At 36.5% G+C, this 20,825-nt stretch overlaps 1 non-coding gene across 1 annotated transcript; it reads right to left on the reverse strand.

The window, feature by feature from the left end:
• Positions 1–19,648: 19,648 nt before the first annotated feature.
• Positions 19,649–19,754, reverse strand: LOC121223851 (small nucleolar RNA R71). The gene has a single exon (XR_005921317.1). It is a non-coding gene; the product is annotated as a small nucleolar RNA R71 (small nucleolar RNA).
• Between the last annotated feature and the right edge of the window lie 1,071 nt (positions 19,755–20,825).

The raw sequence follows: 20,825 nt of genomic DNA on the forward strand, positions 1-20,825 counted from the left end.
TTGAAACGAAAAGACATCGAGTATCAGGTGGGAGACAAAGTGTTCCTTAAGGTTTCACCTTGGAAAAAGATACTCAGGTTCGGCCGTAAGGGCAAGTTGAGCCCAAGATTCATTGGGCCGTACGAAATCTCCGAACGAGTTGGTCCGGTTGCGTATAGATTGATTTTGCCCCCGGAGCTTGAAAGGATTCATGACGTCTTTCATGTTTCGATGCTTCGACGCTATCGATCTGATCCATCGCACATAATTAGCCCATCAAAGGTTGAAATTCAAGTCAACATGAGCTATGAAGAAGAACCGATGCGTATCCTAGCTCGTGAAGTGAAGGAGTTGCGAAACAAAAGAGTTCCGCTAGTAAAGGTGTTATGGCTCAAACACGGGATCGAGGAAGCTACTTGGGAGACCGAGAGCTCGATGAAAGAACGATACCCAAACCTATTTACCGGTAAGATTTTCGAGGACGAAAATTTCTTAAGTGGGGGAGAGTTGTGACAGCCTAAAGTTGACCCTAGTCGGGAAGTGGTTTCGGGACCGCTAAACCGAGTCACCGAAATGTTTGAATGTGATACTTATTGTCTAGAATATGTAATTATGAATGTGTGAAAATTTCAAGCTTCAATTTGGTTGATTTCATGTGAATTTAGTCAATAGGACTTATGTGAGAAAATTCTAAAATGTGATAGGTCAATGTGTGAGGACCTATTAGTGCATGTGGACAAAGGGGGGACTTGCATGTCAAATTCCCCCCCTAATGAGTAGTGGCCGGCCATGACAAGGAATGATGGGCAAAACATGTCATGAAACATGTTTTGTTAATGGAAGAATAAAATAAGGAGTATGGGTAATAAAGAAATGGAAACAAAAGAAAAAAAAATGTGTGGTTGCCCCCCATTGCCGTGAGCTAAAGAGAAGAAAGGAGAAAAATTTGTGTTCACCCTTTCTCACCTTCATTTAGCCTAAATTAGAAAGAAAAACAAAGAAAAAAATTTCTCATCCTTTGGTTCATCCTTGGCCAAAAATTTTAAGGAGGGAAGAAGAAGAAAGGTGAAGAGATTCGGCCATGCATGTAGCTAGGCTAAGGTATGTTTGATGATGTTCCATGAGATGCATGCATGTTTTAGTTGTTAGCTTGAGTTCTACCTAGCCCATGGTCTAAATCTTGCTATGTGATGGAAATGGCACTTGACCATGGATGCATCATTCTTGGTTGATGTTTGATGTTGTGGTGATGAGGCATGAGGATGAGTTAAGATTCGGCCTAGGTGGAGGTTGTGTTAATGCCATTGCATGCAAAATATGAAGCTTGTTAATGATGCATGTGATGATGGCTTGATGATTCTTGAACCTCCTTTTTAGCATTTTTGTGTGAGCACATATGTGCATTGGTTGCTAAATGGAGAAGAATCGGCTAGCAAGATGTGTGCTAAGGCCGAATGTAACTTTGCATGTTAATGAGCAATGCATGTGTTAAATTGATGAAAAGGGGGAGGATGCTTTACTAGTGTGTATATGTGTGTATTAAGTGTTGAAATCGACCCCAAAAATAGACATGCATATTCGGCCAAGGGGAAAGAAATTAGCTAATATGTTGTGTTGATGCATGATTTTTGCATGTTTGAGACTTTAATGTCAAATGTATAAATATGGGCTAAGTGCCTTGTGTTCATCTTTTTGATGCCTAAATGATGAAATCAATTTATTTGTTTGATTAAGCTCAAGAGCAAAGGGGAAATAAATCCGATAAAGGGAAGGAAAAAGTGGTTGAATAGCTAGCGGAATCGTTCGACAACACCCGAGGTAAGTTCTTGAGTAAGAGAGCTTAAATTACGATGTGATTAAATCATGCTCTATGTGAGGCTATTGAGCCGAATGTGCAAGGATGATATGTGCCTTGTGTTTGAGTTTCGCAAATGAAAATGAAATATGAATGTGCCATGAATTATTGTTAGATGTGCATGATTAATTGAATGCTGTCCGGGCTAAGTCCCGAAGGCTTTGTGCTAAGTGAATATATCCGGACTAAGATCCGAAGGCCTTTGTGCGAGATACTAAATCCGGGTTAAGTCCCGAAGGCATTCGTGCGAGTTATTAAATCCGGGTTAAGTCCCGAAGGCATTCGTGCGAGTTGTTAAATCCGGGTTATGTCCCGAAGGCATTGTGTGAGTTACTAAAACCGGGCTATGTCCCGAAGGCATTTGAACGAGGAGCTATATCCGGTTAAATCCCGAAGGTACGTGATTTGATAATGAATGAGCTTGCTGTAAAATTCCAGCGAATACTCGAAAAACATCCCAATATGGGGATATGTTACGTATGTGTTGAATTTAATCGAGCCCTTACAAATAAATGTTCGCTCAGTTGATAAACGAGCTACCGGCCTTCGGCTAAGTTAGTCTATTGTGTATGTACATAAGGGTTGTTAATGTTGTGAAGCAAGTTTGATATCGGTAAATTGCGTATTATGAAATATTCCATTTAGCTAAATGTGTGTTATTCTTTGTTTATGCTGGAATTTCTTGCTCAAAACTTACTAAGCATAAATTGCTTACTTCGTTCCATTGCTCCTCTGTTTTATAGATTTTTTGGTTCTCCAGCTATCGGACTCGGGATCTTGACGTCGAAGTCGCCCACACTATCAAAGGCTCTTTTGGGTACTATTTTGGTTGAATTTTGATATGGCATGTATAGGACTACCCATTGTTGTCTTTCGAGTACTTTATGAAATGTATAAGTGTACAGCCATGCGAAAATGGCTTGTAGAAGTGGAGTATGGCATTAGACCATTCGTGTTTATGAATGTATAAATGGTTTCATGATGTAACTATAGTTGGAATGGAAGTGTTGAGCAAATGATCAGCCACTGGAATGGCTAAGTATGATCATATGTGGGCTTATGTTTGACAAGGCCCTAGTTGGTCCATGAAACCCCAAATTAGGTAAGGTTTACTTTGAAAACAGAAGCTGATAGCAGCAGTGGTGTGGATTGGAAAAATCACAAGAATTCGTAGGAGTGGAATTAAATAGTGATTAAATTATGTAATCGAACCTTGATGAATCTACTTTCATATGGAAGTAACGAAACAATCATAGGAACAGTACAGTAAGAGATATTCGGGTTCTTGTGGAACAGGGCCAGAACAGTTTCTGGATTCCCTGTTCCGCCTTTGGAAATTCACTATAAATTGACCAGAGATAATTAGGGGTCATACCATATATGTATGGATTCCTCTCTGAGTCTAGTTTCCATAGAAACAAACGGCATCAGTATTGAAGCTCTGTGCAGAGAGATATCCAAGTCGTAATGGGAAAAGGTCAGTGTAGTCGACCCCTGTAACATGGGAGACTTTGACTAATAAACTGTACTAATTGGCCCGACCAAAAATTCTAGAAAAAATAAATAGGTGGGGACATGAGTCTAGTTTCAGGGAAAAATCACAAAACTGAATTTCGAGTTGTGAAACTCAAGATATGATTTTTGAAGCGACTAGTACTCAGACTGGGCAGTGTCTGGAAAATTTTTTTAAAGTTTGTTAACATCTCGTGTCCGACTCCGGTGTCGGTCTCGGGTTCGGGGTGTTACATATTACTCCACCAGAAAATTACTGACTACATCGTAAGGCAAACTGGAATATTTTTTTCCCATCATTGGTGATGTTATTGTGCCAACAAAGAGGAATCGTGCCCCATGATGGTGAAGAAGTCCTAGAAAATATGGTCTCAATCAATGAAGCTTCTATAGAAAGAATTACTCGTGGCAAAGACATACCGATACTGAAGGAGGTAGAAACAACCAAGACAAGGAAGGGTAAAACCAAAGCCGGCAACAAAGGAACAAACCAGAATGCAGAGACATCATTATGGCGCAAAGTGAAAGATGTCAAAATAATGGTCAATTCCATCAACAATAGGCAGATCAGGCTTGTCGCTACAATAGAGCATATGGGGAAATCCCAGAATTTGTTTTATGCCTATACCAAATCCTGGAATAGTTCTATTGTAGCCACATTAAGCCAATTGAGCCCATCCCAACTACAAGAATTCCTAGTGTTTCCACCAATCATTCAAAATTATGAACTCTCATATACGGATGATGACTATGAAGACCTAGATAGATCAGTGACATCCCCTCCAATTGTGCAGGTCTCTGGTTATGACAAAGAAAAGGAATCCAAGGACATTGAAGAATGCTTGCAAAATATTGATATCTTGTTCAAAGATGGTATTTTTTCTGATCAAGAGAACATTGTTGTTGAGAAGAAAGTTGCTGCTTAAAAGAGGAAGTTGTTGCTAAAGAAGAAGAAGTTGCTAAATATGAAAAAGAAAAATAAGAGGAAGATTTTGTTGTGAACATTGTCACCGCACCCGATTCTGTGGGTGCAAATATCGATAATTTTGAGTGAGATGGAGCGAGACTGGTGGAAGTTGTTGAGGTAACCAGTGAGGAGCAATCCGTGAATGCATGGTTTTAGGGCATTATGTATTGCAGGAAGGAATTGAAGATGACAAGGAAAATTTTGATGTGATAGAAATATTGTCGCCTCCTACTAGTGTGAAGGGCAATAGAAGATTCTTAGGCCATGCAGCTTTTTATAGAATATTCATTAAGGACTTCTTAAAGGTATCTAAACCCTTGTCTGCTTTGTTGGAGCAGAATAAACCTTTAATCTTTGATGAACCTTGCATGTTAGCTTTCGAGGAGTTAAAAAACTGACTGGTGGTTGCACCGATTCAAATAGCTCCTGAGTGGATATTTCCATTCGAGCTCATGTGTGATGGCAGTGATTATGCTTGGGCAAAGGAAAGAGAAGATATTTTATGTGATCTATTATGCAAGCCGAACCCTGACTGATGCACACCTTAATTACACCACCACCGAAAAGGAACTGTTGGCTGTGGTATTTGCACTCGATAAATTCTGATCATATTTAGTTGGTACCAAAGTCACAGTTTACATAGACTAGGTATTTGGTGACCAAGAAATATGCAAAGCCAAGATTGATTTGGTGGATACTCTTGCTGCAAGAGTTTGATTTAGACATTCGAGACAAAAAGGGAACCGAAAATCAAGTGGTAGGTCATCTATCAAGATTAGAAGTCGGCAATAAAGACAAAAATATCAAGCTTATTAAGGAAGACTTCCCAGATGAGCAGTTTTTAATTGCCACCGCAATGCCCTGGTATGCCGATATTGTAAGAATCGTAGCAAAGGTACTCTAATCTGGGTTCTATTGGCCAAATTTTTTCAAAAATGCTCCTGAATTTGATAAGACATGCGATCGTCGTTAGAGAATAGGCAACCTATCAAGCAGACATGAAATGTCGCTGCAAAATATTATAGACATCTAGTTGTTCGATATTTGGGGGGATAGACTTTATGGGTTCATTTCTAGCCTTGTTTGGAAACTTATGCATACTTGTGGTAGTAGATTTTGTCTCCAAATGGGTATAAGTCATAGCTCTACCTACCAATGTCACCAAGTCAGTGATGAAGTTCCTGCACAAGAACACCTTCATGAGATCTGGTACACCTCGAGCCATCATCAATGATGAGGGGTCTCACTTCGATTGGAAGCTAGTTACCAATGCTTTGCAAAGGTACAGATTAAAACAAAAAATTACAATGGCATATGATCCACTAACGAATAGGCAAATTGAAATTTCCAATAGGGAAATTAAGTAAATTTTGGAGAAGGTTGTTAATCCAAATAATAAGGATTGGTCTTGAAGATTGGACGAAGCCTTATGTGCATATCACACTGCTTACAAAACTCCTTTAGGAATGTCACCATTCAATCTCGTATATGAAAAACCATTCCATTTATGGGCTTAGTTAGAGCATAAGGCATACTGGGCTATGAAGCGATTGAACATGGATTGGAAAGCTACTGGAAATAGAAGATCTCTTGAGTTAAACGAGATGGAAGAATTCAGGGTAGAAGCATATGAGAACGCTAAATTTTATAAGGAGAAGACCAAGCGCTGGCATTATAAGAGAATTATGCCACGACATTTTGAACCAGGACAAAAGGTATTATTCAACTCTAGGTTAAAACTGTTCCCTGGAAAACTGAAATCTTACTGGTCAGGTCCATTTGGAATAGCTAAAGTATACCCTCTTAAAGTAGTTGGCATCAAGGATATATAGATGGGGGTCACATTTAAAGTTAACGGGCAAAATTTAAAGGACTACTGGGGTATTCATGTGGATCGAGACAAGCAATCCATTGACCACCGAGATGTTTAACCTTAGCATCTCGATACTTTTTGTTTCATTTTATTTCTGTAATTTAAGTTTCTCCTAGTTATTTCATTTATATTTTTTTCAATTTAATAATTTTGGTTTACTTTGTAGTGCAGATGTTATTTAGGAAGAAGCGAAAGGATGAACATAATAGAAGGCATTTCCATGGCAATCTTTACGTAGCTCTTTAGAATGGAGATAGTTAAGAGGGATGAGTTGGCCCAGTTTTGAAGAAAGTTGAGAGGTTGGGGGCCCATCAATGGCGGTTAGGCCCAATGGAAATTTCCCCAAAACACTTGCCCTCAATTTTTCTATTTCCCTCCAATTCGCATCACACATCACTCACTTCAGGCCATAATTACCGCCTATAGTGTCGCCTATAACTTTACTTTTGCCCTAATTCCTTCACTTCTCCTGAAATTTACCTGAACCCTTGTGTCCCTCAGAACTACTCTTTTCCCCTTAAGAAACCAAAAACCTTCTACTTTTCCTCTCAATCGACGATTTCCCTCACCTAAACCTCAACAATGGCCAGAACGCTTACCCTTCAAACAATCGTCGTGTCACTACGAACATTCTTCAACTCTGCAGTAGAGGAGAAGTATAAAAATAGTACATAAAAAGGCCATTTTGCCTCGAAAAATGTTTTCTTTTCAAGGATGAACCTTTCATGGGATATGATGCCTTTATCTTATCCATGGTGGAAAGACACAATGGGTAGATATTTTACCGGCATCCCGACGACGTTTTGAGCAAGCTTGTTTGTGAATTCTATACTCATATCACCTCACTGAACAACACTTTCATCTATGTTAGAGGGGAGTCTGTGTTATTTGATGAAGGCATCATTAATGCCCAATTTGGGCTCTCAGTCGTACAAGATGAGTACTCTCAGTTTGCTGCAACCATCACCTCAATTGGGCTAAACCAAGTCCTCAAAGACCTTTGCATTGAAGGAACCTAGTGGGTTGTATCTCGGCAGGACTGATGCACAGTTGACAGGGTGTCATTAAAGCCCAATTCGGAAGTTGGTACCACTTCTTGAAGACTTGATTAATCCCCTCCACCCATAACTTTACAGTATCAAAGGAGAGGATGCTGCTGCTACACTCCATAATGATCGATCGAATGATTAATATGTGCAAGAAAATCTTCAATGAAGTCCACCATTGTGTGTAGAAAAACATGGGGAATCTAAACTTCCCATTACTAGTCACTGCACTCTACCAGCGCATCAATTTCCCAGTGTAGCCAAGTGAGGATGTAACCCCAAATAAGGGGGAAATAACAAAGGTGATTATGGCTAAGGTATCTGGAGGGGAATTACCACGGCAACAATCGCAAGGCTCTGCTTTTACATCTTCCACACCGTGTTTTGCAGTGGAAAAATCTTCTACCCCCACTAATCCATTTGAGCAACAAGTGCTCAACTCACTCACTCGGTTGCAGTAGTGGCTCACTCTCTTCGAGACTTAAAAACTCTTAATTGTTGCAAACTTGGAATAGCTGCACGAAAGAATGGCCAATTTTTGGGCCCATGTACAGAAGTGAGATGTTGCCCTAAAGAGGTCCCTTTAGAAGAACTTTACAAAGCCCATGCCTACATTCCCCAAATTCCCTAAGGAACTGTAGGCATCTATCGAGGAAGGGATAGGAAAAGCTGGGCTAGCCGAGGTAGAGCCTACTAGCACCAAACCACTACTGTAGAAAAAGAATCCCAATTACTTAAAGAAGAAGCCACCAAGATTGAATCGATCAATATAGCGAATGATCACGAAGGGACAGAAGAAGCAAGCCCTACACTTGCACCACCAGAGGACAATATTGAAGCTATCCCACCTATGCCAACTGAAGTAATGTCCACAAGACCACGAAATCCACTACATCATTACTGAGATCACCAAGTCTGACAAATAAGAGGAAGACGTGCGACTCCAATCCTAAAAAGGAAGATGTGTTTCAAGCATTCGACACACAAGTCTACCCGTAGACATTAAAGCAACCATAACCAAACTCCAAGCCAGGGGAGTTCTCATCCTCTTATTGTATTATGCATTCATATTTTGTTATGAAATTTTATTTGTAAATATATTCATTTTACCACAACATTGCATTCATATTACATGTATATTCATGCATTGAGGACAATGAAGCCCTTAGGTTTGGGAGTGTGCTAGGCATTTAGGATGCATTATGTATTTAGTTATGCATGTTCATTTTTCCACGACACATGTAATTGCCAAGGCATGGTTAGACTATCATGAGTGTATTTTTTGCCTGTGATGTTCGATGATGAGATTAATTCTTCAATAAACCTAGAAAGATGTGACAGTGGATTAGGCAAATTTATCTTAGGATAGTTTACCTGAGAATCGACCCCTAAAAATGAGATGTCCTATCTTCAATTACTATTGGACTATAACAAGTTTATTTTAAGAATTTAGAGATTCTTGAAGCTAAACTCAGTATAATTTCCAGGGAAATACTTAAACAATTAATACGTTGCGATGCTTAAGGAAAACCAAAAAACTGTTATAAAACACTCAAATGTTTAGAATTTCCAAATAGATCAACAACACATTGTTTGCTCTATCGTGTTGTTGGTTAGAAAATCAAGCTTAGAAAAGAGTGTGAAATAAAGAAAAAGAAATTTAGGGGCACTCCACTTAAGTAATCCGCTAAGTAGCTAAGGAGGTAGTTGATTGCTCCATCCATCTTCAAAGTCAAAAGCGTTAGCATCATGAGTGAGTTCCATTCAAATCGTGACATGATTGAGTAACCAATAATTCAGTGTATGCTCTACTGTGATTGTTAAGTCAAAGAAACGTGGGACAAGCTGAGCCCATAATGGTTTAAAAAATGGCTAAGTTTAGAAAGAAAACTGAGTTTAGGTAAAAGATGAAATAAGTAAATTAAGAGACACTTGCTATAGTCAAAACGCACACATGAGCACTTAGGAATTTTGCTTTTAAGTAATATATTCTGCACTACCTTTATTAAACAAACTTATGAAAATTGAATAAATTTTTAGACATAGAAGATTACTGAGAACTGAAGTATAACATGCTCTTTAACTGGTTTGACAATACAAAGGTGGTTATGTTTACCGTGGCAATTTTTGCATTCACGCATTCATGCATACTTTTCTTGAGGGCAAGCAAAGACTCAGGCTTGGGGTTGTGATAACTCTGGAAAAGAGTTATATTTCATGCCCTTAGACTTAGTTAATTGCATGTACTTAAGTATTTTTAGTTTCATTTTAGGATATTGCATTGCCATTTTTAAAGTATTGTATTGAAGAGCTTGAATTGCGCTTGATTGTTATTACATGTTGCTTTTAACCACTTGTGGGAGGGATTTGGTCCTACATCTACGTGTACCAGATATATCTATCTGGAAAATAGATGAAGGATCATGGGCTAATGGACCTACCCTAGAAGGTGAAACTTATAAAAGCCAAGCAGGGAATCCTAATGAAGGGAGTAAACTGAGACAACAACCTTGGATGAAACATAAAGTATCGGGTAGGGGCCAAGAACAAGGGCGGAAAAGAAGTCGCAAACGATTGTAATCATCTTTGGTAGCCGTAAGACATTGCGCTGCCTGTGTTGAGAGCTGGATAGGCAAAAGCTGTCATATCAAATTTCATCCTTTGTTGCTTATCGTGCTTTTTTTTAAGCTTATTTGTTGTTGATGATGCTGGTTATCATATTAAACTCAAACTTTATTTGCCCAACCATGAGCTAAATCTCTTAGGCTCAGGATTGCTTTGATGAACCTTTATTTTTATTTATGTTTGGTTTGTTCTACTATTTTATTAAATGGTATTTCATTTTATATGCAGGTTGTACATTGACGAAAGTACAGCAAGTTTATCAAGATAACTTAATTCCGATAGGGTTAGGTTAACTTGGTAGGAGTTGAATAATATAAGTGAATGGTTAATCACTTATTTGTAGCAACCTCTAGACATAGAGCCTTGCCTTATACGAAAGAAGGTAGGAATTATTAGTGTTAGCTGAACTCAAAGCCTATAGACATGTAATGCCTTAAGGAAGGTAACCTAAAGTAATTATGTCGATAGAAGTAGACTATTGGTGAAACCTATCAAGTAGTAGAATATTCACAACTTTTTTGTGGCATTAATAGTTAGTAAAGGTATATTGATTAGTAATCACAATCATCCTAATCAACATTGTAGTTGCTCAACCCTTTTTCGTAGTGCTTTTGCCGAGGCATTCTTGTTCCGTTTATTTTGTTTTAGCACTAAGCAAACTTAAGTATAATAACTCGACCAAATTATACCTATCTAATCCCTATGGAAATGGTTTCACTTATCACTTTAGTACTTGTTTGACGTGTATACTTGCACGATTTGCATATATGTCGTGCTATCAACAATCAACTGAAGATGCTAGTATAGCGTCGAAACAACATAACTCAGGTGTGGGGATTAATCTACTTAAAATATGTGAAATTTTTATTAATTAAATAAATGTGATAATATTAAATATTTTTTTTTCATAAATTCTGAAACGTGAAAATGTGGGAATACGCTATGTATTCAAATGGATTGATAAATCCGTCTAAAAGGAGGATTCCCAAGTAAGTAAATCTAAACTTATAGATCTGTGATGTTGTGAATGTGTTGTATGTTTTCTATTAAATGAAATACCATGTTATTCATGATACTCTTGTATTTTGACATATGGTGTTATTTAATAGGCATGAAATTAAACATGACACTGATTCTGTTATTAATCAAATTTGCATGTTAAGCATATCACTCTATTAATTCATAATGAGATCTGATTTGCATGTAAAGCATGCCAACCAAAAATTATGTTATGTATGTCATATTAGATGCATGAGGTTAGGATAATGTGAAAGGAGGAAGATTTTGGCAGTTTAATAATATGCATAATCTGGTATTTTAACCAATTATTTGGCAGTATATATGTAAATCTGGTGGCTTGACCATAATATTTTGTATCTGGCAGCTTTTCTACACTATCTAGTGGCTTGACCACATTATTGGTGTGATATTGGATGGACGAGTTCTAGGAAACTTATTATGTGTATAATAGAGTTGGGTAGGAAATGTTTTATGAAAATCTGCACTATTTCTGAAAAAACATTGCATCGACATCATTGATATGAATATTGATAAATGTGACTCTGTTGTTAAATATTTCTGTATATGTGATCTGTGATACTTTTGAGATTTTTTCTTAATTTATGTGATTATGCAAATTGACCCACTCTGGGCTTTAAAAGCTCACCCTCTTTAAATTTCTAATTTTTTAGATAATAATTGAGGTTAGGCATGGGCTCGGCTTATGGAGGTGCACTCAGGTATTTTCAAATAAACTATCATACTTTATTACTTGATATTTTGGAATTGTTATTTATTATTGTGGATTGTGGCATGGGACTTTTTATTTCGATTTTGGCATTTTTGGATGAGATTGAATGATTAGGCTTTTTTAAGATGGTTTATAAATTTGGTAAGAAAAACTGGATTTTTCTAAATCAATGACAAACCTAACACGATTTTGTTATTTCAAAATTAAGAATTCCTTTTTAGAAATTTGAAATCTATTATCGCACTTAATCAATGTTTTACGAGACAAGTCAAACTACAATTTCAAAATCAACCAATGAGATTTAGTTATTTTTCGCTATGACACTTTCTTCGAAATATAATATTTTTTGTATATATTCAAAATTTTATTTTATAGACACTACTTGAATTTTCTCAAGTAAGTCAAAAACATCAAAGTCTATTAAATGACGATATTTAGAATAAAAATATTTAAATGTTTTTCTCCACCATCAACTTGGCCAATGAGATCTATGAAATTTGACCATTACATCTAGGCCGGGTTTAAGAGGTTACAAGTACCATAGGTGGGAACGCTTTTGCGTAACCATGAAAGAAAATGCAATTATCCCAATTGTTCAAGAATTTTATGCTGCATTAAGGGATCAAGAGGCTAGAAGACCTTATAGGGCCATTTGGGAAACCGTAATGATAAGAGGTAAGGAGGTATGCATTACTCCTTGGGAAATTTACGTATTTTACAATGTTCCAAACTATAAAAATGATTTTCTTGATAATACAAATTTAGACACTTTTAGGGACATAGATATGGATGACATTTTAAAATACTTAACTAAATTGAGGGGTGCATAGAACCATCGACTGGATACCGAATTATCGACCAATTTTAATTAAGCAATTATGATTCCTATAGCTAGGATGTGGATACAATTTCGTTGTAGTAGAATTACAGCTGCAATGAATGTGACTAATGTAAACACTTTTTGATCTCTTTTGTTGTACGGAATCTTTTAGAAAAAACATATATGTGTCGACAGATGGATCTATCATAACATGAAGTGTTGTATAAGTGGCCAGAAGGTTGGGGTTTTCTTTCCCTAGCTTGTCATGGCATTTTGCAAAAAGGCTAGGGTTCCAATGGAAGAAAACGAGTAGTTTATGAGGCCAATGGAGAGCTTAATAAAAGATTCTTTATACACACAATACATTGAGCTCAACCGAAAACAAATAAAAGATTGGAACCAGAAGAGAAAATGACAAATGGATGTTCTGACTTCTGTAAAAAGAAATTAGGTAATAGAAACTCAGAAAGGAAGTGAAATCTCAAATGTAGAATGGATGATCAGCTGGGATGCTGGAATCGAGACCGATTATTCATGTAACATCCTACCCAGCGAAGACCTATGATAGAACAATGTTATTGGAAGCACGACACAAAGAGTAATATTTAAGTGAGTAAGAAATAAGGATTTGGCTAAGCTTAAGAAATTCCTCGAAAATGCTTGTACCCTAGCTCGGCAAATTTTTAACGAAAAGCTCCGTAAGAAGTGTTATGGCGAACAAAAAGTATTTTGTCTCTAAGGCCCTCTATAATAGGAAAGGGAAATCATGAAATGGATAAGGTATGACCAAACAAGGAATAATGGTATGGATGTACAAATATATGTATATGGGGCATAGAAATAGAAGGGTACGATTGGGGAAATAGTATTCACCCAAATACACTTCTTGGCATCTAGAATGGGTGGACTCAAATATGAGAATAAAGTAAGAATTTCATGTCTAATTACTATGACTGGTGAAATGAGACTTATGGTTATGTAAAATTACCTTTAGGATGTGAGTTCACGCCAATGTCGTAGTACACCCCGTAGCCATTATGGTCTTGTGCCAGCTAAATTGTGAGGAAAACTGGTTAGGGATTAACTGAACATAAACTAGAAGGGTTAAAGGGTAAATGAGTAATTGAGTAAGTTCTTAGAGGTGGAATATTTTGATAAGGTCACTCAGTCTTGATGTGATGTCTACCAAGTTCCCATAGAGGCTTAGGTTAAGTTAAAAGGGCACTCCAGTTGGGTTAAGAAAAAGTTTATCTTCTTTCCCTTTTTTTACTAAAAAACAAAAAGGATTTAGGGCTAAAAAGAGATAGAAATATTACTTTGAGCTGAATGATGGATTTGAATGCTAAGCTACTATTTGAGGTTATCAGGTGAGTCCCTAAACTTACTCATGCATACATAATAAGCCTACTAGAAACTTCTATGCTAAGTAACCAAATTGTGAAATAAAAAACTAGTAAGTATGATTTGATGACTCTGATGAGATACATAAGATTTATGAACTTGCATATATGGATAACATGAAGTTTCATTGTCAAAGTATGAAACATGAATCTTGAGGTTAATGGATGCTTGTATTTGATTAATGGAAATGTGTTAATGTGTCAGAAAGGTTTGGATGTGTCTGTTACGAGTAAGTCAAAATATGATAAGTTCATGAAAGATGGATATAAGTATGAAAAGCTTGTATCCGTCTCTAGAGTCGTCAAAGTGGTCTGTCGAGACTAAAAACACGAATCTCTGAAAGGACAAGCCTATGGCCATGGCACTAAAGAAGACCATAACTGGTGGGTTATGGCATCATATGGGAAAAAGACCATATCGTGTAAGATCGTAAATTGTGGGTTATGCCATGATATGGAAAGAAGACCATATCGTGTAAGATCGTAATTGGTGGGTTATGGTATCATATGGGAAGGAGACTATATCACGTCAGGGTACAATTTCAGGTTAATCTTATCCTCCATGTCACTACTATATTTTTTCTCACGTTTTACCCTAGTCAATTCACTTACTTTCTAACTTACTTTCCATTTCATCTTCTTCACCCTTCTCTGTTTAAAGGTGTTACGTTTTTCATTTCAAATTTACTATTTTCTCTCAAATGGCTCGCTAAGAACCATCTTCTTCCACCTCTGTGCATCCGCGGACATTCTTTAGGAAAATCATGAAACAAAAATATAACACGAACATATCAAAGCGACCTTTTTGCATGGTCCTTCTATAATATGTCCTTTTTATGGGCTATTCTAAAGCCATCTCATTTATCGTGTAGAAACATGGATGGCAAATCTTCTGTCTCCACCCTGATGACGTCCTCACTATGGTAGTCAAAGAATTTTATGTACATTTATCCTTTCTTAAAAATGCTTTCATCTATGTGTGCAGTCTCTTGGTGTTATTTGTTGAAGACTCTATCAATGCACAATATGGGTTACTCGAAGGCTCTGATGAACACTCTCAATTTATCAAGACAATGACAAATGAAAGCCTCAACCAAGTTTTGACAGATTTATATGTAGAAGGAATGACATGGATACTTTGTCGAAATGATTGCTACATCATCGACCGTGTAACTTTGAAGCCTCAGTGTAGGGTACGATATCATTTCCTGAAATCTCGTCTTAGCCCTTCTACGCACAACTCTACTATTTACAAGGAACGCATGTTTTTGTTGCACACGATTATTACTAGAAGAAGGATAAATGATGGAAAAACTATTTTTAGAGAAGTCCACTACTACGCATAAAAGAACGTCGATACCTTAAACTTTTCGTCGCTCATTATGACACTGGGTCAAATAGTAAAGGTTCCTACTCAGGAAACCCAAAAAAGGAGCCAACGCAAATTGCCCTAAGATTTTTAAGCGAGGAAATGCCAAAGCATCCTAGCTCTACATCTACAGCTTCTCCACTATGACTACTGATGTTGCCCCATCAACATCTCACAATGGCTTTCAGCAAAAAATGATTGATGCTCTTGAGATGTTGCAACAACTATTTTTGATGATGGAAAAACAACAACTGATGATAGTCATTGATCTTGACTGAGATCAAAAAGAAATGGCTCTATTTTGGGGATGTTAGACGACGGGACAAAGCCATTAAGAAATCTCTTAAAAAGGACTTTACCCAACCTATGCCAACATTCCCTATTTTTCCTAAAGAACTGTTGTTGGAGCTAGAAGATGATGATAAAGATGGAGAAGCCACAGCAAAGAATACAAACACAGAAAAATAGGGAGAGGAGGAGAAAATTGAATTTGTGCATATTGAATTTGATAAGGATGAAGCTTATATGACTTAAACTTCTACACTTGCTACAACTGCCACTACACCAAAATTCACTGCACCTATGACCGACGAAGAGCGTGCGAGTCATCAACTAATTGATGATCTCACAAAATCAAATACTGGTGATGGAGAAGAGGTTCCAATTAACTAGCTAAAAAGGAAGCGCTTCAAGCAAGCTGCTGGAAAATCAGTTTGAGATGATGCTAGTGAAGTGGAAAGGAAGTAGTGCTACAAACGCGTTGCCAGAAAATCAACCCAACCCAATTAGAGTAACTCAGATTCCTTTCAAGCTTTTGTTTTTATTTTCATTTGCATCTTTTTCATTTTATAACATATGTTTCATGCATTCATATTTGGTTGTCATTGCATTTTATATTTGTAAGTTGTTGGTTTCGAATTTTGAAATGTTTAATTGTTCATGCATTGAAGATGCATCCCTTAGGTTTAGGGGTGTGTTGTGTTGTAAATATAGTATGCAGTAGATACATGCTTTAATATTCATGCATTTTGTCATTCATTTTTCCATTACATACAAATTCCAAGTAATTTCCAGACTATGACAAGTATATTGTTATCTATGATATTCGATGAGGATAATAATTTTTCGATAAAATTATAAAATTGTGATGGGTGAATAGGTATGTTTACTTTAGGATACTTGCGTGAAAATTGATTCCTAAAAGTAGAATGCCCTATTTATAATTGTAATTCGGTTATAGTAGGTTTGTTTTAATATATTTAGGAACTTTTAAACTTAAACTCAGTAAATAGACAGTGTGTAATAATGAATATCATGGAAAAATGTTAATAATCACTGCAATGTTTGAAAATATTGAGTAGATGAGTAATACTTTGTTTTCTCCATCGTATTACCGATCAAAAAAAAAATTCAATTAAGAGTGAGTAAAAAAAATAGTTGAGGGACACTCCACTGTAGTAATAGGCCGATTAGCTAAGGAGGTAGTTGTTTGCTCCATCCATCTTTTTAGTTAAAACCCTTAGCTTCAAGAGTGTGTTACATTCAAATTGTGGCATGATGTAATACCAGGCAATCTAGTGTATGCTCCATTGAGATTGTCAAGTAAAGAAACCTATAACAAGATGAATTCCCTAGAAAAAAATAACATTTGTAATTAAAGTTTTTAAATGAAAGAAAAAATGAGAATAAAAAAAACTGAGTTTAGAAGAAAGATAACCTTAGTGCATTAGGAGGTATTTACTATAGTTAGAATTACATCGATATTTAGGAATTTTTATTTTTAGGTAACATTTTCTACACTTCGTTTGATAAACAAACCGACAAAACTAGAATCATCTTTTTTTGTTTTAATAGAAGACTACTGAGAATGGCGGTATAGAATATATGGCAAGTGCTTTAGCGATATATATGGTAACTGTGTTATGGCAAATTTATGCATTAATGCATACTCATACATATTTTGCTTGAAGACAATAAATAATTCAGGTTTGGTGGTGTGATAACTTTGGAAAAGAGTTATATTTTAGGCCTTTAGATTGAATTAGTTGTTTGTAATTAAGTAAATATGTTTTCATTTTTAGGATATTTTTATAACATTGCATAAAAAAGCTTGGATTGTGCTATAAATGTCATTATTTGTTATTGGGGAAGAAAGGTGTTGGTTATCATTAGTAGCATGTGCAGGATGAAGAAGAGAAGAGAGAAAGGAGAGAGAAAATAAAGGAAGTGAAATATTACCATGGCAAAACGTTGGTTAGATTGCCAACAAGAATGCCATTGTAATTCCAAGACGATGACACAACACTTGGTCCACGTCACTCATAGCCAGCTGTACTTGAACCAAATAAACTATCCTGAAAAAGAGGAAGCAAAAGGTGTGTGCTGAGAGCGAGGGACCTACCTTATAAAGGAGGAAAGAGAAAAGAAAAGAAGAGATGAGGATTTTTTGAAGAGAGGAATTGGAGAGTAGTTTTTCTCTGCATCAAATTGTCGTGGAAAATTTCAGAAAATAAAGAGGAGAAGGTAGCAGCTTACAGAGAAAAAATCACAGATACAAGGAAAGGGAAGAGAAATCTGCCCAGGGTTTTGCATCAAATTTCAGTACTAAAGTGAAAGATGGAGTAGTAAGAGCTTCCTATAGTTCTGCCTTTATTTTTTGATTTGAACTTTGTGATTCTTAAACTTGAATGATGATGTTTAATGGTTTTATTTTGGATTTGAATGTCCAATCCATGAGCTAAATCTTATTGGGTTGGAATTATTTGGGTGAATTTTTACTGTCTTTAATTCCCATGGTCTGATTTTGAGTAGATTATTAATTCATTAGATTTGTGATTATTTTAAATGCATGCATGTCTGCTCTAGAAATAGATGATTGTTTGGAATGTTGTTAGATCTGATTTAATTATGAAAAGATTAAATAAATTGGATTATTATCGGTTGATACAGGCAAGTATTCGAAAGAATATTCGCAACACTTTAGACGTACAAGTTGCGATTTGTACAGGGAAAGGAAAAACAGTCTGGATATTATTTTTGAGTTCTGTAGACATACAAAAACTCAGAATGATAGCTTAATGTGTGCCTCTCGAAAGAAGCAAACTGTAGTAGTGAATCCCTGAGCTGTAAAATGGTTAAGATTTTTCCATGGTATTATTGTGATATAAAAATAAAATCTGAGTCATTCTAACCTTTATCATTCAATAGTACAAATCGTCCCCAATTATTCTTTGAGAATTGCCACAACATTTCAATTGCCCTAGAATTTTTTCATTCATAATTGATTTTATTAATACATTCATTAATTCTCTCCATCAATTTGCCAACTGTTTCTTTTGCACAATTTATTTAGTCAAATTCATAGTAATAGCATAACCAATTTTTTTAACCAATTTCGATCCCTTTATTACTTGATTCATCACTTTATTACTTGATTCGACATGTATACTTGCACATTCGCATTACACATTCATATGCGACAATAGGTAGTGAAGGTAGATTCATTAGTAATCGCAACCTTCCTAATCAACATTGTAGTTCTTCAACCCTTTTTCGTAGTGATTTTGCGCATTCTTGTTCCGTTTACGTGTTTTGGTTTGCACATTTTATACATCATCATTCTCTCATTTTACCACTGCACTCTTATGTTGCTTTAGTATTAACTAAACTTAACTATGATAACTCAACCAAATTATACCTATCTAGTCCCTTTGGAGATGATCTCACTCATTACTTTGTTACTTGTTCGACGTGTAGACATGTATGACTTGCATATCAGTTGTGCAACTGGCAAGTTTTTGGTGCCGTTACTAGGGATTGAAAATTGGAAAAATTTTGTTTTGTTATTTTTTTGTTTCGTTAATTTTGTCTAACTTAGTTGTTACTTAATTTCTATGGTTTGCAATCAGTGCATGAGTAGAGGTATTCCTATTAACGAAGAGTATCCTTTTGACCTAGAGACCAAAAGAACTTTGCTCAGAAGGAGAGGAGAATTACGTAATGTGGCTAGGGAAGGGAACGATCCTATTCTGAATGATTAATTAAATCCTAATGGTTAAGATGTTAATTGTCCTATTCATCGTGTGATAGATGACCAAGACAGGCCAGTTCGAGAGCATGTAGTTCACATTTTGGATGGCCAGAATACAAGGATAGTCGAACCACACATACAAGCTCAACATTTTGAGTTGAAACCAATAATGCTTCAGATGCTGCAAATAGTTGGACAGTTTGGTGGGTTGCCAATTGAAGATTCGAGACTACATTTGAGACTTTTTCTAGAAGTCTATGATTCGTTTTCCTGAAGACGTACTGCGGCTCAAACTGTTACTATATTCCTTGAGATGTCATGCAAGAGTGTGGCTTAATGCTTTGCAGTCGGGAATAGTGACATCATGGAATGACCTTTGCCAAAGGTTTTTGCTACGATATAATTCACCAAACTTGAATGCTATGCTCAGAAATGACATAACATATTTTCTGCAATTGGATGATGAAACACTGTACGAAGCCTGGGAGAGATTTAAGGAATTGCTTAAAAAAGTCCTATGCATGGGTTCTAGCACTAGACTCATATGGAGATATTTAGTCATGGACAGAATGCACATACAAGGATGCTAGTCGATGCATTTGCCAATGGCACTTTGTTGGATAAATCCTACAATGAAACATATGAAATTTTGGAAAAAGTTGCCAACAATGATTATCAGTATCCTACCATGCGACTTGTGAATGGCAGGAGAGTTGCTGGCACCATTGAGCTTGATGCAACTACTTCATTGGCAGCTAGACCAGATGTTAGAGCACTCGCAAGGACTTATGCTATTCGTGTTCGCGAAGAGGCATCCTCCCTCGATGTGATTACGGGTACATTTTCTCTCTATGATACTAGTGTTATTGTTTTGATTGATCTGAGTTCAACCCATTTCTATGTTTGCATGAGATTGATGACTAATATGAACATGGCCATAGAATCTACCGAATTTGTGATTAAAGTATCGAATCGATTAGGCCAGTATGTGTTAGTAGACAAAGTATGTAAAAATTGCCTTTTGATGATTAGAGGTCACTGTTTTCCGGTCAATCTTATGCTATTGCCATTTGATGAGTTTGATGTGATTCTTGGTATGGATTGGTTGACTGCCCATGATGTGATAGTGAATTGCGAAAAGAAATAAATTGAGTTGAAATGCAAAAATAGTGATATTATCCGGGTTAATTCAGATGAGTCAGATAGTTCTCTTACCATGATTTCTGTTATGTCTGCTTAGAAATGTTTGAGAAAAAAGTATGAAGCTTATCTTGCTTTTGTACTGAATACTAAAGATCCAGAGTTGAAAATTGTATTAGTGCCAGTAGTTTGTGAGTTTTTCAATGTGTTTCTAGAAGAATTGCCAGGTTTGCCTCCTATTAGGGAAGTTGAGTTTGGTATTAAGTTGGTTCCAGGTACCACTCCCATCTCTATTGCTTTGTATAGAATGGCCCCGTTGGAAATGAAAACATTGAAAGCTCGGTTGCAGGAATTAACTGATAAAGGTTTTGCAAGGCCTAGTTGTTCTCCGTGGGGCGCACGAGTGCTTTTTGTGAAAAAGAAAGACGGTTCGAGGAGGTTGTGTATAGATTATCGGCA

The sequence above is a fragment of the Gossypium hirsutum genome, chromosome D11 (assembly GCF_007990345.1).
Source record: "Gossypium hirsutum isolate 1008001.06 chromosome D11, Gossypium_hirsutum_v2.1, whole genome shotgun sequence".
Lineage (NCBI taxonomy): Eukaryota > Viridiplantae > Streptophyta > Magnoliopsida > Malvales > Malvaceae > Gossypium > Gossypium hirsutum.